General features: G+C 45.4%; 1 long non-coding RNA gene across 1 annotated transcript; it reads left to right on the top strand.

The window, feature by feature from the left end:
• Positions 1-1,549: 1,549 nt before the first annotated feature.
• Positions 1,550-15,211, top strand: LOC119853243. The gene is made up of 3 exons (XR_005291990.2): positions 1,550-2,090; positions 10,881-11,034; positions 12,727-15,211. It is a non-coding gene; the product is annotated as an uncharacterized LOC119853243 (long non-coding RNA).
• The last annotated feature ends 2,577 nt before the right edge of the window (positions 15,212-17,788 follow it).

Raw genomic sequence — 17,788 nt, 5'->3', positions numbered from 1 at the left:
CCACATCAGGGATGTTAAATAGTCAACTAAAACTTGACACAGACTGACAAATGTTCTTAGATGTTAGGGGCAGATGGGGCCATGATAAAGCTCCTGTGTAACACAGGTTAGAGAATTTTCACCCGGTGAGGCTTGTATAAAACCCATAACTTATGGTTGGCTAAAATATCTTTCAGACTTAAATCTTGATTTAAAGTCTCCCAATGACAAAGAATTTACCAAGTCCCTAGGTAAGTAGTTCCAATGATTAATTACCTCAGTATTAAAAATGGGACAGCTTGAATTTTTCTAGTCCAAACCTCCCGCCATTGCATCTTTTTCTCCTTTGTCTACTAGACTAAAGAGCCATCTGTTACTAACTGTCTTCTCCCCATGTAGGAACCTGTAGACCATGTTCAAGTTCTTAAATGTCCCTTCAGTTAGCTATGTAGCTTGAGCTACTTAATCCTCTCACTATAAAAGGTGCTTTCTAGAGCTTGAATCACTTCTGTAGCTCTTTTCTGAACCTCTCCCAATTCCAACATCCTTTTGAAAGTGTGGACACCGGAAGTGGGCACAGTTCTCCAGCCGTGGTCTCAGCGCCAGTGATGCATTGTGGCACAGCATGAACTGAAAGAAAGCAGAGGGTGGAATTTCCAAAAGTAATCGGCGCTAGACTAACTGACCCCAGTTGAAATGAATGGTGATTGTACTGTTGATGTCAATGGAAGCAGAGTTGGGCCAATGCTGAGTGCTTTTGCAAATTCCATCCAGACAGGGTAGAGCTGCTTTTGCCAGGTACAAGAAAAGGCAAAAATCATCAAAAGTGGCTCCTTTCTGTCAACCTAATGGACATGGAGATCAATATATCCTTTTGCCCATGGGAAGGAGCAGCATAGGGAAGGTTGCATGGCTGCTTTTGGGCTGCCTCTCTTCCTGGAGAGAGGATTCCAGTCCCTGGACGGGTCATGGACATTAAAACTCTCACATCATTTAAATAAAAGCTTTGATTGCCTGGAGCCAATCAAGAGTTTATCCATGGACCAACTTTTCTTGCTTAGTGACCTGATCATTGCTGTTTTAGTACAGGGGAGGCTGGAAATCATTCTCAGGGCATTGCATTTTCAGTGGAGAGCCTCGCAGGGTGAGGAGCCACTCTGTATGAGTAAGGGCAGCAGAATCTGGCCCCATGTGACCCCACAGCGTGCTAACGCTTACACAGGTGATAAACCTTGTTAAATGAGAGCACTGGGTTTTAGATTGTAAAGCAAACAAAACATGTTTGGTCTGTTGCACAACATTCAGTTTGGGTTTCCCCATGAGTGGATTTGAAGAACAAAACTGAAATTATTGTTAGAAGCCAATTGCTTGTCTTCATTGTGTTGGGGCAGAGTGGGTGGGTGGGGGACTTCACAGACCAGGAGAGGCAGACACTGCTACAACAGAACAAGAGGGCTGCTAGCTGTCAGGATTATTGGATGCAGCTGTTCACAGACACCAGGTGCAAGAGAACACCTGGAGTGACCACTCACAAAGCAGAAGGGCAGAAGCTCTCAGTGACTGTGAGGTGGAGCGATAGGAGGGGGAGTAAGGGGAGGTATTGAGACTCAGGGTGGGGAGCCAGCTTCAGGCTGGAAGGAGGGTCCTAGGGTTCTACTGGCTCTCAGGCCTGTTTGGGGCCCAGTCCCTGGCTGCTCCCTGCAATACAGACTGCTTGAGAGTCAGGGGCCCAAGGCTGTGGGGCAGCCCAGCCATGCTGGGGCTTCCAGGCTCCCTTCCACATAGCCAGGAGTCACAAAAGCCAGAGAGAGCCAGCTTTAGCTGGCAACCTACAAACCTGGGAAATTTTGGAAAAAAATCAGTTCAGTTCCGAATCAGACTGAAGCCAAATTTTGAAAGGGTAGAAATTTCCCAAAAACTGAACATTCTGAGTTTCAGTCAACTCTGTTCTCTACAGCAGGCTCTCTCCTCTGTTCTCCACAGAGTAAACACTACCAGCCAGGAGGAAAGAGTTGATGCTGACATAGAGTTGACAAAGTTTATAGCAGAGCGTGGGGTACACAGGATAGCTGCAATCCCATGTGCAGATCATGCAGAGAAGACAGCACAAGGTAAGCAGCAAACACCCACGGTAAGTTTATGCAGACAAGGTAGTTTGGACTGAAAACTCCTTGGGGAAGGGTCTGTCTTTTTGTTCTGTGTTTGTACAGCACCTAGCTCAAAGCAGGCCTGGTCCATGATGGGCTGCTAGATGTTATTGCAATTATAAATATCAGGGTAGGCAGAACACACCTGGTGAGGGAGGTAGGTTATCTTCCCTTTTTATTTTTAAAGGGAAAATTTAAATATATTTAAATGTACAGGTACCACATTTTGTCGTATTTGAGAAAATGTTGCACACCACATTATGTAATCTCACCATTTCTAAATCAATTTAAATGAACATTTCCAGTTACCACACACATACAACCCCTCCCCCCCACCCCCCAAACAAAGACAAAACTGGTAGCAGGAAATAGGAAGTTGTTCCCTGCATGGAAGCAAATACATCATAAGGAAATTTAAAATAATCTAATGTATAATTTACTGAGGCACGTTGAAGGAATATTCCATAATTTAAAGAAAAGATTGGTAGTTATAAACTGCAGGAAGCTTCAAAATGAAATTGTTTTGTGTACTTGAATGACTTCCCTTAACACTCATTTGTTGCAAGATTTCAGTGTGTTGTGCTGCTTATTTTAAAGTCATTACAACATTGTTTGCCAGGGCTGGGGGAAAGCAACTAAAGAATGGTGCAAATTTTGTAAAGAAACCGATCTGATTCAGCCCCCTGTGAACTGGGAGCATTTCCCTTTCACATAAGAACAGCCATACTAGGTCAGACTAAAGGTCCATCAAGCCCAGTATCCTGTCCTCTGGCAGTGGCCAATGGCAGGTGCTAAAAAAGGGAATGAACAGAACAGGTGATCCTCAAGTGATCCATGCCCTGTCACTCAATCCCAGCTTCTGGCAAACAGAGGCTAGGGACACTATTCCTGCCCATCCTGGCTAATAGCCACTGATGGACCTATCTTCCACAAATCCACGTTCCTGGGATTTCCAGGACGTAGCAATATAGGCCCTGAGCCTGCACACGGTTCGGTGTGGATGGATAGATCCCTGTGGCGATGTGGAGGGGAGACAGGGACGGACGAAGAGCTGGACTAGCACTGATTTGTTGGTGCCTCCTGTGCACCCCTCCATTCCCGACATGTGGGCGGCACCCTGCAGCCTGAGAAATACCCAAGTAGTGTAACTGCTGCTGCTTTAAATTTTGGGGCTGTTTCTTCCTCTGGATGTGCACGGCATCTAGCACAATGGGGTTCTGATGTTGGCTGGGACACAAATAAATAATCATCAGAACTTTAAATTCCTCTATAGACTTTGCTGAAATACTTTTAACTCCTTTATGACAATGCTGCCCTGCAGTGTCTGCAAATATCCCCCCTGCATCCCACAGCGCCACGGAGAGAACTCTCTCTCTCTTTTTTTTTTTTTTTTTTTTTTTTTTTTTCCTTTTCTGCCAGCAGTCCATTCTCATGCAGCAGTCAGAGAGCCTCTTCCGCACTGATACCCTCGGTTCTAACCTCAGCATGACTCTCTGAAACAAATGCACCTCAGCCCTGGCCCAGCTGACCTTCACACAGTTATTTGAAAACGCTGCCCACAACATACTGAGATTGCAGTTTAGTTACATGGCCCCAATCCTGCTAGCTGTTCTAGTGCAATGGGCAGGGCCCCAGGGACTTCCGTGGGCTCCACGAAGCCACAGAAAACCTTTTAGTCCATTCATCCGAGCACTTACCATTTCCACCGGAAGGAAGGTAAAAGTGAATACACGGGAAGGAAATGTAGGACCTTCTCCTGCAGTGCTTACTCTGGCTAAATTCCTACTTGCTTTGATGGGAGTAAAGACAGCATGATGAGGTCGTGGGCTTTTAATCTGCATCCAGAACATTTTAAATGCACAGGGAAATCTCAGTAGAGATTTGGTGATGTTTGCCAGGGGTTTTGAGTGTCTGTCTTACTGTAATAGAGTGGCTAAACCCCATATTGGAGAGCTAGGGGTCCAGGTACAACTCTCACCCATTTGGTTCCATGTGCCGGTCACCTGGGGAGGGAAACCCCCCCAACGAGACTTACCTGCTGGTTCTGTTGGCCAGGCAGCTATGCAGAGGTAAGGGATTACTGCATCTTCTGCCCAGAGTGTCAGTTGGCTGGACCCAAGAGCACTCCAAGGGCTCCCCTGATACTGAAGCCAGCAGCAGACACGCCTTTGAGAGCATTGGCATGGATTTGATTGGACTGCTTGAAAAGAGCCCGAATGGACACCAACCCATACTGGTGTGAGCTTTGGGTTCAGTCCAGACCAATAAGGGATTATGTCACTGCCTGCCCTGCTAGGTGCCTTCAACGCTATGCTTCTGGGTCTCCCGGCCCTGACTCCAACAGCCAGCAGACATGCATGCAGGTCACACCCAGGCTTCCACCACACTTACTTTTTGCAAGGTGACCCCAACATCTTCCCGGTCCTGAATTTCCCCCAAACTGTCTTGCGGCAGTATCCAACCCTCTCACTGAACACTGACAGAAATTATTACGTTCACTGCTCCTTTAAAGAGACAGTACACTGTAGTTCATTCATTTCACTGGGATTGGACAAACACTCTGATTTCAATAATAGCACTGAACAGATCTGTAGTAAAAGTAAAACAAGTTTATTTAACAAAAGGACAGGATTAAGTGATACCATATGTAAGGAATAAAGATAGAAAGGGTGACAAGCAAAGAAAAGTAAAAATATGCTTCTAAAACTGAAACTTAATTTCTGCACATTATAATCTTTGCTTAGGCAGGTTTCTGACCTAAACTCAGTTCTCAGAGACTTCAACCCTCCATGGTTGAAGGATCCAACATTCTGCAGTTTCAAGAACTCTGGAGCCTTTAATCCCCCAAGTAATGGATACCAAAATCGCTTCTGTATCTGTTTCTACCTCCAAAAGTTCACTGACCCTGTTACAAGAGGCAGAAAGGCTTTTTGCTGTTCTTGCCTTGCTGTTGACTTCCCATCTCCCTGCTGACTATCTATGTAAATAGGGATTCCTTCCCTCATGTCCAGGAGAAAGACGGTTTCTTCAATTTGGAGGCATTATAGAAAGTAGCAAAATCATATGAAGCTCCACACAAAATAATTGCAATTATAAAAATTGAGTATGGCGATTCCTATAGCGCTGTAAGAATTGGTGGAATATTAAGCAATTGGTTCCAGTCAATGTTTGGTGCAAGACAAGGGGACATGGAATAACCATCATTTTTCATCGTGTTCTTAAATGAGACATTAAGAATGCTAGATGAGCCTCGGGTTGTGACACTGGACAATCTTGAGTTAAGCTCTTTAGCTTATGCAGATGACATCTTACCATTGGCAGGCACATTTAAATTAATGATCATGCTCTTTGCTACTTTTGAAAATTGGAGTCGTTGACTTGGATTTACAGTAACTGCCAGGAAGATGAAGTGGTTGCATCTTGGAAAAGGGACAATAGATAAAGTGTTGAAATGCCAAGCAGTGAAGTCATGGAACAAGTAGGATCTCATTTGTACCTAGGAAGCTTGATCAGTGCTGACAGTTCCATCAAGCATGAGCTTAAAAGGAGATGTGCCTTAACCCCAAATGTTGCACAGAAATTGACAAAATGATAAAAACATTGTTTGGTACCAGAAAATGTATCAAACACGTGTACTAACTGTATTACTCTATGGTCTGGAAGCGGGTACATTGCATGAAACAGATGTTAGATGACTGGAGGCTGCTGAGATAAGAGTTCTTCAGAAGGTGTGAAGTGGGATGATTTTAAGACAAATGAGGAAGTTAGAAAGAGAGGAGGAAGTGAAATCGGGGTATGCAACTGGCTACAATCAAAAAGATTAGTGGTGGGGACACTGCAGAAGACAAGCAGATGATAGGATGCCAAAGAAAATCAAGGTCAGCCCAACCAAGGGGCCAACCATCTAAGTGATGGGACATCATAGGCAGACACATGACAAGGCTGGGCTTAATGGAGGAACAAGTTGAATGGGAATGCTGTACTGCTCCCCATGTCTGCAAAGATGAAGGAGAAGAATAAGAATTATTTTTAAGTACAATATCTTATAGCTAGATTGTAAATTCTTTTGAGGCAGGAACTGTCTTTGTTCCGTGTCTGTTCAGTGCCAAGCACCTAGGGGTCTTGATCTGCGACATGGGCTCCCAGGAACTATTGCAATCATCAAAAATAATAATAATAATTCTCTATTTGTTACTTTTGAAGAGTTCTTGTTGGCAGTCAGGCTGCCCCGCTTCAGAGAACCAAATGTTGTTTAATCAAGGTATGTAACCACATTAAATTACTCCTTTAGGGCCTATATCACTGACATTGCTGTTAGGGTAGAATTACATTTGCAGCAAGAGAGCACATTTATCAGCTGTGAATTTGTACACTCTGCAACGATAAGCCTGTCATCGATGAGTAGGAGGGTTTTTGGTTAATGAGTACAACTGCTGCCTCTAGAACTTGAGTATGACAGGAAAGTGGGTGTCAAGTACTAGCAGGGAATTTATTGAATTCTCAAGAGATCACAGTGAGTTTTATTTAAACTTCTCTGAGTGTCTTGGTTTTCTAGCAGATGTATGGGCTGGCCAAGGTTCCTGGCCCCCAACGTGTATATTGAAAGCTTCATCTGAATTATAAATCAGTATATATCATTTACATATCTGCTTAAGTGGAAATTAAGCATATTACCAGTGAAGCTATGTGAAACACTTTTGTGATCAATGAAAAATTAATGTTCTTACAATCCAGGACTCTTTTCCATTAGCCTCTCATTCCAGCTAAATCATCAGACATAGAATGTAAGCTGTTTGGGGGCAGAGACTGTCTCTCTGTTATGTGTTATACAGCACCTAGCACAATGGGGCAAAGGCCTAGAGACACGACCACAAACCAAACCATAATAATAATAATAATAGTAAGAATCCGAGCATAGTCCAAACATAAAATATACCCTCATGGACACATCTTTGTCTGCAAAATGTGCACAGTTTATTGCTAATTCTCACAGTGCAAGTTAGTGGCAAGCCCCTTTCTCACACATACTTTTCCTTAAAGGGTTGGAGTCAAAAGTTTGTCATTTAGCTGCATGCAACATTTTACCTTGCGAGTTAAAAAATCTTTCTTCTGCACCACTTCATGACTGTTCTACTATATTGCAAAGAAGTCATACTAGCCAAGATTGCACTGCTAAAACCACACAGCACGGTAACTGCCTACCCATGAGGCCAGACGTGGTGTTTGATGACGTATTTTAGAATTTGTCATGTGTCCTTGCCCTTTGCAATATGACATGTAATGCTGCAAAGGTTTTATTTCCAGATGTGCCAACAGCAGATCCATATCTTCCCTCTGCTCACCATGATTTAGCTGCTAATGCCCAGCAATGCTTATGGGTTTTTTCCAAGGGGAGCTTTGAGACTTCTTGGAATTGCGAATTGTCCCCTTCTTTCCCTGCACGATAATGGCACTCCAATCCTGAATGGGGGTCTGTGACACCCTGACACCCCAATATTCACCACTGTCATGTAATTAGGATATGTTTTGTACAAAGTATGTCTTGTGAGGTATCATTCTAAAAGTCTTGATCTGATAGACATTAATAACTCATTGGATTGTATGTGTTGTTGGCATATGTGAAGTTATGAAGTTTGGCTATGTATGTGTTACTGAAACATGTGAGGTTGAAAGCACCCACAAGCAGCCTTTCAGGTACAACAGTAAAAAGGCCAAACAATGTTAATGGCTTATTGAGGAAATGCACACAAGCACAAGGATTACCCTAGGAACTGTGTACAAGAGAAACCTTTCCGAGATAGCACTGCACAATGGGAACTGTTTGACCCAGGTCACAGCAAAAGAGCTTTCCAGCAAGTGGGAAGAAGATATAAAAGAGGGGAAATGACATCATGGGGGGGACCTCACTCTTCCTGCAACAACACAACTGGAAACACCTGAGGGGCAAGGGCTGAACTGTGGGAAGTGATGGTCGCAGGCTAGAAGAATCTTTAGCCTGTGTATGAAAACCTGGGAAAGCCAAGGCAACTTGTGCCTTAAGAATCTGCCAGCCTGTTTATCACTCAGGGTGAGAAATTGCTAATTTATATCCATCCTACCTACCTACCTAATGTATTAAGTTCAGTTTGTAGTTTTTGTTTATTTACTAAGATAATCTGCTTTGATCTATCACTTATAGTCACTTAAAATCTGTACTTTATAGTTAATAAAGTTGTCTTTGTTTTCTATAAACCAGTTTGTGCAATTCATAACTGGGGGGTGAAAAGCTGTGCATATCTTCCTGCACATTGAGGGAGGGGGCGATTTTCATGAGCTTACGCTGTACAGATTTCTCTGCAGCACAAGACAATTTGGGGTTTACACTCCAGAGGGGGTGTGCACTTGAGTGCTGGGCAATCCCCGAACTGAATCTTCCCACACAGAGCTGATCTCAGTGTCTGTGTCATTTTGTAGCTGGGTGTAGCCCTACCCGTGTGTGTGTGTGTGAGAGAGGAGGCTTGAGGGACTGCCACAGCAGGACAGGGTGAGGGAGCCCAGGCTGGTGAAACGCGTGGGCCCTGTGAGACCCTGGCATATCAGGTGGCACCCCAGAAGGGGGAGCAACCCTTCACAGGATCTTTGGGCTCAAGATAGATAACAAGGAAGAGCAGTGTCTTCCTGAAGCATAAAAGGTTTGACAGGACCCAGGCATGGATTTCAGAGGTGTCACAAAGCCAAGTGCTGTCGATCCACCTTTACCCAAGGATTGTAAGCTTCCTACATAGTAGGGCTGGTCAGAAAATGGGCTTTTTTTAAACATGCTAAATTTCAATGAAAATGGGGGAAAATAGTGTTTAAACAAAGTTTTCCATGGGAAAAGTTTGACTTTTGAGCAAAAAAAATAAAATAAACCTAAAGATTTCAGTTAAAACCAAATGTAGAAATGCTGCTGCAATGCCTCATGGGAATTCTAGTGTGAAAGCCTCACGCTCCTACTCTCCTTTGTAGACTGGGGTCCCCAGCCGGACAATATCTACCATTAGGCAAAGCGGCCTTCTCTTACAGTAGGGAAGGCAGTTGGCTCATGGGATAGATAGTCTGGTCTGGGAGCCTAGCACCTATAGAAGACTGAGGATGATGAAACTGAACTACAAATCACATGTGGCACTGCAGTGGATATCTGAATAGAAATATTTCAGATTTTGGACATTATTTGATGGAAAAAAAATCAAAATTTTGCTCTGACACAAACCCAAAAAACAGATTTGTGGAACATTTCTGAGCAGCCCTAATGCATAGTTATAAATTGGGCAAAAGTTCCCCTAAGGGAATGCCAAAAATTCCTCTGAAGGACCTGGAACCATTCCCAACAAGAGATGCAGAGGAAAGTGAGGATACTATCCGCAGTGATGGACATTCTGACCAAATGGTCGAAGCCCAGACTAGAGTTGGGGTCATGGTCAGGACTTGCGCCAAAGGTCACAGCTGGAGTAGGAGGCAGAAGCCACACCCAGGGTCAAACTGAGTCAGAGTCATGCTGGGTCAAAAGCAGACTTTGGAATAGAAATCACACCATGCATCAAGGAAGAATTTATCAGAAAAATGTGAATGATAATTGGGGAATCATTTAAGAATACCTCACTAGATGCCCAAATAGAAGCTATTTTACCTCTATATTTGGCACTGGTGTGACCACTTCTGGAATACTGTATCCAGTTCTGATGTCCACAATTCAGGAAGGATGTTGATAAAGTGGAGAGGGAGCAGAGAAGAGCCACGAGAACTATCAGAGGATTAGAAAACCTGCCTTATAGTGATAGACCCAAGGAGCTCAATCTATTTAGCTTAATAAAGAGAAGATTAAGGGATGACTTGATTAGTCTGTAAGTACCTACTTGAGGAATAAATATTTAATAAGGGTCTCTTTAATCCAACAGAGAGAGGTCTAACATGATCCAATAGCTGGAAGTTGAAGCTAGACAAATTCAGAGTGGAAATAAGGCATACATTTAACAGTGAGGTTCATTAACCATTGGAATAATTTGCCAATGGTGATGGTGGATTCTCCATCCCTGACCATTTTTAAACCAAGATTGGATGCTTTTTATAAATGCTGTGCTCTAGGCGTTATTTGGGGGCAGATCTCTGGCCTGTGTTCTACAGGAGATCAGGCTGGATGGTCACAAGGGTTCATTCTGGGCTTAGAATTTATGAATCTATGAGTGAGATTCACCATCATGGCTGCCACCTCCACCATCTCCTGGGATCCTGGACCACCTTCGTCCTAATCCTGAGAGATTCCCTGGCCAGGCCAGGCCAGAGAGAGGGAGCCAGATGACACCACCACCTCCCCTGGCTCTGGCGAAATCTCGAATACTTCTGGTCACTCAGAAAACATTTTATAGTTGGAAAATCCACTGTGGGGGCCATTGTCATGCAAGTCTGCAGGGTCATTAATTGCCTCTTGCTACACAGGACTGTGGCTCTTGGCAATGCGCTGCACATTCTGGAGTGATTTACTGCTATGGGATTCCCAAACTGTGGTAAAGCAATAGATGGCATGCACATCCTTATTTTGGTTCCAGCCCAACTTGCCACAGGGTACATCAACAGAAAAGGCTGCTGTTTATGGTGATAAAAGCATTGGTGGATCACCAGAAACACTTCACTGACATCAGTGTGGGCTGGTCAGGGAAGTTGCATGATGCTTGCGTCTTTAGGAACATAGGGCTGTTCAGAAAACTGCTAACGGGGACTTTCTTTCCCCACTGGCAGGTTATCATTGGTGATGTTGTATTGCCTAGAGTGATCTTCAGGGACCAAGCCTTCCCCTGGCTTATGAAGCTATACATCAGTCACCTCCACAGCACCAAGAAAAGATTCAGCTACTGGCTAAGCAGGTGCAGAATGACAATTGGATGTGCTTTTGGTAGGTTGAAGGGACACTGGCATCATTTACTCACCTGATTGGATCTCAATGAGAAAAATATCCCAATGGTTATAGCTGCCTGTTGTGTCCTGCATAATATCTGTGAAGCAAAGGGGGAAAGTTGCTGCTGGGGCAGAGCACTGTCTGCTGAGTTTGAACAGCCATACATAAGGGCTTGGAAGAGCTCAGCACAGAGCTATATGGCTCAGAGAGTGCCCTTTAACAGTGAGCCACAGAAATGTGTTGTGGTAGACTGTGCTCTACCTGGCCCTGCTGTTTGGGGGATGTATGTGCCTATTAATATTGCAGTGCTTTCTGTACCTTTATGGTTATTACACTGTGTGTGTCACTGGTCCTAGGAGTTGTCACACTGAACAGTAACAAGTAGGTGGGTATTTTAGTAACACTAGGTCTCTGCAGCATATGCTGTGAACTAATAATGATGAATTATGTTCCAAATAATGACAGTTTTCAGAGTAGCAGCCGTGTTAGTCTGTGTCCGCAAGAACAACAGGAGGACTTGTGGCACCTTAGAGACTAACACATTTATTTAAGCATAAGCTTTCGTGAGCTACAGCTACATGCATCCAATGAAGTGGGCTGTAGCTCATGAAAGCTTATGCTCAAATAAATTTGTTAGTCTCTAAGGTGCCACAAGCCCTCCTGTTCTTTTTGTTCCAAATAATAGAATTTTGTTCTGTAACAAAATCGGTGAAAAGAAAATGCTGTGCAATTTAAAAGCAAATACATTAAAAACTTAATACATTAATAGAACAGAACTTATCAAGGGGAAAGAACATTCATGTCCATTTTAGGTTCAAGACTCCAGTGCAAGCCCAAACCCACCTTCTGTTTGACTCGGGTCAGTAAGCCCTCTGGACGCATTCCCTAGGACCCACTGGGGTGTATGTCCAAGCTACACATACACTGACCTGTGAAAATCACGGTTGGTGTATGTGAAGCTATGATTGTCTTTAATGTCCCCTGGGGTCGAGGGGCAGGGATAGTGCAGTGACCCCTGATGCTACGTGGAACGTTGAAAGAGGTACAGGAAGGTCCAGACACTGAGCTCTCAGTGGGCTGCAGAGGGAGGCGAGCCCAGGACGGTTGAACCTGCAATTCCACCAGAATCTGCAGCACCTGTGTTTTCTGCCTGACAAGATCCATTACAACCTAGTGCATCTCCCTCTCCTTTTCCTGCTGGGACTCCTAGGCCTTTCTCCTCTCCACTCTTTCCTTCTCCAGTCTGCCCTCAGCGTTCATCCTCCAGGCTCTGTGCTCGCTGTCCGATGCAACATTGGCTTGCTGGATCTCACTGAACACGTCATCCCGAATCCTCTCTTTCTCCTTCTCATCTGGCTCAGGTGTTCTGTGGATGTGGAAGGGGAACCCCTCAAAGCCACAATGACAGCTGCTGCAGATAAAACATGCATAGGTACCATTGTTAGAATAGTCACAACAGAAAGCAAAACTTAAGATTCAGAACTCCCCTCGTTCCCCTAAAGAGTTAAACAAGACATGCTTATTGATACTTCAGCTCTGGAGTGCTTGTGTGTGGCACCAGCCACAGCACCAACCCTGGTAAGCATGGCCTAGCAGAGGTGACAGAAATGGGGAGGATATTGGTTGGTTGGTTGTATGAAACTATGAGTATAGGGCAACAGCACTGAATTCTGGCACCATTTTCCACAGGTGGTGGTGAGCGTAGCTGATATCTCACTTCTGCAGGTAACAAAGGCAGAGAGAGCACAGCTGCTGCTGGCGTCCCAAAGCCACCTGGACCACTAGCCTATTTACTGCAGTGGTGCCTGCTGAAGCTATTACTGAGTGGAGTAGGAAAACGTCCTATCATGGAGGAACAAATAAGGCAGCCATCCTTAGGAAGACCTTTGGGAGAGGATTGCAGAGTGCCTCCAGGAAAGTTTCATTGAGATCTCTCAGGAAACATTCCTGTGCACGTAAATAACCTTCTCTGCATGGCCCCCTGCCTAGCTACTGGAGAATGAAAATCAGATGACAACGCTACTTCTCTTTGTTGTACAGCTACCTCTTCTCAGACGAGTGAATTAAGGAAAATTCGATAGCTGTGTCCTGTTAGGTTGTGGAAGCCATTAGTACATCCCTATAATGGGAAATACATTTACGCATTTACCCGAGGTTCCTTCTCCTGCAGTGGGCTTGCCTGTGCTTGACTGAGTGGACTGCGGCGGAGTCTCAAACAAATCTCACACTATAGCTAGATTCCCCCGTTCACATCTCCCCTATATTCCTCCTCCTTCGGCTCCTCGTCCTCACTGTTCGTGCCAGGAGCCTGTGACTCAGGCTCCTCAGTGGTGTGGGGGGAGCTGGTGGGGTCTCCACCAAGTATGGCATACAGCTCATGGTAAAAGCGGCAGGTCTGTGGCTCGGCACTGGATCACCTGTTGGCCTCCCTGGACTTCTAAGATGCCTGTCACAGCTCCTTGGCTTTCACACGGCACTGCTGCTGGTCCCTGTCATACTCCTTCTCCTGCATCCCCTGGGCAATCTGCTTGTAGAGGTCAACATCTCAGAGCAGTCAGTTCTGGGCATTGTGAAACAGCTGCTGGAGGACGGTTAGGGTCACATTAGGTAACGCAGTGTCTGCACTCATCCTGCATCAACCTCCGTACATTAACCATGGCTCAATGCTGTGTGGGGAGGTGGTGTTACAATGTTGGCATAATGGGTGGGAGACAAAATTAAGTGTAGACACATGCACAATGAGGTCGATGCAAGGTGGCTTACGTTGACCTAGCTTTGTAGTGTAGACAAGGCCTAAGTTACCAGCAATTGTATATAACTGTTATGATTATATAAGCAAGGCCAGGTCAGCAGCCCAGGTCATTCTTAACGGGGGCCATTGTCACCATTCTAGAGCCGTCAAAGATACCTCAACCGATGATCATCCTTCCTGTACAGCTAATTTGCATGCTGCAATTCTATTGGTTGTAATGGGTCTGGGGCATAATAGTTGTCACTGGTAGGCTGCTTGCTCCAACCATCATTCTCTGTAAAGGCTCTGAGCCCCTGAGCTGGCTTGGGCCCCGGTGTGTGAAAGGCCCCGCACTGGGTTTTGGAGTGCCAGAAAGATAAGCATATACTTAAGTGCTTTGCTAAATCAGGGACTAGAATGATGATTTTCCGACTTCACTATAAGTGAGCCACTTTTACCATCTTTTTTTACTTTTCTAAGCAGCAAATGCAAGTAATCCACACAGGAACTAGCATCCAGCAAAATCACCCTCCAAAAGCAAAGCCTTTGTTGTAGGAGTCACCTTGTATTATTTCGTGGTTTTGTTACACGTATAAAATTCCTCAGCTTAGCGAGACCTGTAAGTTAGTGTTTTGACTTTCTAGCTAGGCAGGCCTTACTGATATGCCATATTAGGCTACTGGTACGGACAAAAGTGTTTAACATCTGTGTTTTTATAAGAATGTTTATTTACTTATGTAAGAATTTGATATAATGGCAGACCAAGAAATGGGGAACAGGCCAATGCTGTCCTCAAGTTTCATGCACAAGTCAACATTTGCACAGTAGACCACAGTTAGGTGTTGAAACGCAAGTAGTTAACTGGTGATAAGAATTCAGCATTTGTAGTTTGTTAAACATTGGACATCTTTCTTTGCATTCCATTTTGTTCTAGTGAAAACTTTCATCTTGATTGTGACTGAGGGGAACAAAAGCTTCAAAGCATACTGATTTATTTCCATTTTTAAGAAAGGCAATAGATAAAAAGAGTGGATGAGATTACAACTTGATTTTTACCAAGATATTAACCTTTCTTGTTCTTAATAGTGAATACCAATGCAGTACTTCCACACTGTACATCTTTTCTTCCTATTTACATTACTGTGTTTCACTACTACCTATAATCTATTCAATGTGCTGCTGAGATTGCTTGCAACATAGGGTTGCATCATATTTTAAAGTCTGACTCAAAATTAAAAAAAGCTAAAGGCAGTATATTATTTAAGTGGAAATTCATACAAATCAGTTGTAGAAATAAACACCGTGCCGAGCGTTGTAAATTCTAAAGATTTACTGTTCACTAAATCCATGTAATGTATAACTCCAAACAAGTGTGATTAATCACTTATATATTCTGGGACTACTTTTCTTTTCAATTGCTCCTCAAATTCACTTCCTTTTTATAGTAGCTCCTTTGGTACTTTCGCTCTACCAGGGTGACTGGCTATAGCGGACTGATTCTCCATTACCCTGTCCATGTGCAGTCGTTCACATCAGTGCAAAGTGGGTGTAGCACAATACTAAATCAGCATGAGAGCATCTGACACCCATGTTGCAGTGGAGTAAATAACTGCACAAGATACTGGGTAACAGAGGGTCAGGCCCAGGGTCTCGTAAGGTCTGTCTACATTACAGTGTAAGCCCAGCCTCAGACTCGGGTTCAAGCCCAAACCACCTTCTGTTTGGCTCGAGTCAGTAAGCCCTCTGGATCCCACCCACCAGGGGTGTCGGTCCAAGCCTGAGTCCACTGGGACTTGGCTCCAAACTCTATCATTTTGCAGTGTGGACCCAGCTCAGGCTCAGGTCCCAGACTCGGGTCCTGAGAGTCCACCAATGCTATCCCACAATTCCCTGGACCATTGTAGCTTGGCCTTTCTATCCCAAGACTAGCCAATCGACTCCAAGGAAACGGAAGTAACCTTCCTGCTTCCAGAACAGCTGTTTGGCATTTAACCCTTCCGTTTTCTTCTGACCACTGAACTGGAAACAAAGTGAACCGTCTCCTCCTTGGTGGTCATAGCTAATGCAGAAGTCCTTCACCGAGCACTGCAACCTGGACACAGGACCACAGTTAGATTCTGGCAGATCTGTGTTGAGGTGAGCAAGAAATGACCATGTCTACCAAGAAATAGGGGAGAAGTTGGCAGCCCTGGGGTTTCAACAGACAGTGCAGGGAGCCGCTCAAGAGGGACTATCAGAAAGCCAGGGATGAGAACCACACCTCTGGAGCCCCCCATCATCCCGAGCTTTTTACGAGGACTTTGACCAAGTGCTGGGAATTATGCCAACCACTGAGCCCCCAGTGGTTCATGACTGCCTGGTCAGCTGGGATGGCAACCTTCTCATAGGCACTGACTCCGTGTGGGTTCCAGCCCTGGAGACCTATGGAAAAAAATGGTGAGTGCTTAGCACCCACCGGCAGCCCCCACGATCAGCGCCTCCTCCTCCCCTCAGTGCCTCCTGCCCACCGCGGATCAGCTGTTCCACAGCATGCAGGAGGCGCTGTGGGGCAGGGGGAGGGGCAGGAGCGAGGCTGGAGCATGCTCGGGGGAGAGGGTGGAATGGGGTGGGACGAGGCAGGGCAGGAGTGGGGCCTTGGGGGAAGGGGTGGAGTGGGGGCAGGGTCTGGGGCGGAGCCTGGGGGAGCACCCCACCCCGGCACGTTAGAAAGTCGGCTCCTCTGGACCTTCTGACCCCCAAATCGAAGATAGCGCTGAAGGGGAGCTAGCAGGCGCCAGGCCAGGCTCGTGAAGTGACTCTGGTGCCGGAACCGCTAGAACATGTCCTAGTCCATACTGGGAGGAGCTGTGTGAGGGCATCCCCCTACCCGCGGAGGAGTAGCCTGCCAGACAACTGCAGTAGAAGCAGAATTAGCCCCATAGCCTGGTAAGTTTCTGCCTCCATGTATGTTGTTGTTAATATAGGAATGGGAGGGAATTCCCGCTCATGACCCAGTGCGATTATTATTACAAGCTGCAGGCAGGGGCATGTATCTGCTAATAGTGGAAATCATGCCAATGCCTCGGCGTCTCCCACCCTCATGTGAAATTCAAAAGGGAGAGTGGGGAGCGCAAATAGCAGGTAAACAAGAAGTTATCATTAATTTTTTACTAGATACTAACACACTGTTACATTTAACACCCCTCAACATCTTTGTAAGAGTGTGGCATTGCTTTCCCTGACAGTATGCTGCACCATACAACTCGGCCCTGCCAGGGCACACTGAACCACCTTTAAAGTGTACACTGTACCAGGACAGGGCAGGAAATGTAGTGTGTGCGTGATGCATTTATTGTCCACAATACACCAGTAAGTTATATGCAGTCCAGAAACGTGCCATGGGTGTGGGGGGTGCTTGGCCGTTGTTTGTTACAGCAGTATGCCTTGGCAGGGGAGGGGGACACGAGGGTATTGTTGTGTGCAATCCACATGAGCCATAGTAAGAATCCATGTTGTCTGGTGGTTGCCTGTGTAGAGTCCATAGACAGATGTAGTCTGTGCAGGCTGGATCGTAAGCCAGAGCTGCATCTGGGTAACTGAATGAATGCAGACAGCTTTCAGCAGCTTACAAGGAGGCAGTAATCCATGTGGAAGCTAGCGCAGCATCCTGTTGATTTCCCCATGATTTTTCACCCAGTCTCAGGTGCTGATAGCTACAAACTTTTCCCCTAGTAGGAACTCCAGATGGGTACTCACCTTTCGGGGCAGGGGGTACTTTCTGCGTCCTCCTCTGTAGGTCACCAGCTCACTGCATTTGTACATCAGCTGCTCAGTCATTGAAAACCTTGTTAGCATACCTGGCTGGCTTGCCTCCGGTAGCTTGGAATGGAATATCTCATTGCCATTCAGGAACCTCCAGAATGCTGAATGCCCACAATAGTTGCGAACCTATAGGTAGTGAACCCCAACAAGAGGAACCAGTTTCCTCTCCCCTCCTCCTCCTCCCTCACAAGGCTAAAATGGTCTGCAATTTTTAAAGAT

The sequence above is a fragment of the Dermochelys coriacea genome, chromosome 3 (genome assembly GCF_009764565.3).
Source record: "Dermochelys coriacea isolate rDerCor1 chromosome 3, rDerCor1.pri.v4, whole genome shotgun sequence".
Classification (NCBI taxonomy): domain Eukaryota; kingdom Metazoa; phylum Chordata; order Testudines; family Dermochelyidae; genus Dermochelys; species Dermochelys coriacea.
The sequence above is the reverse complement of the archived record's forward strand: the minus strand, read 5'-3'. Positions and strand labels throughout refer to the sequence as shown.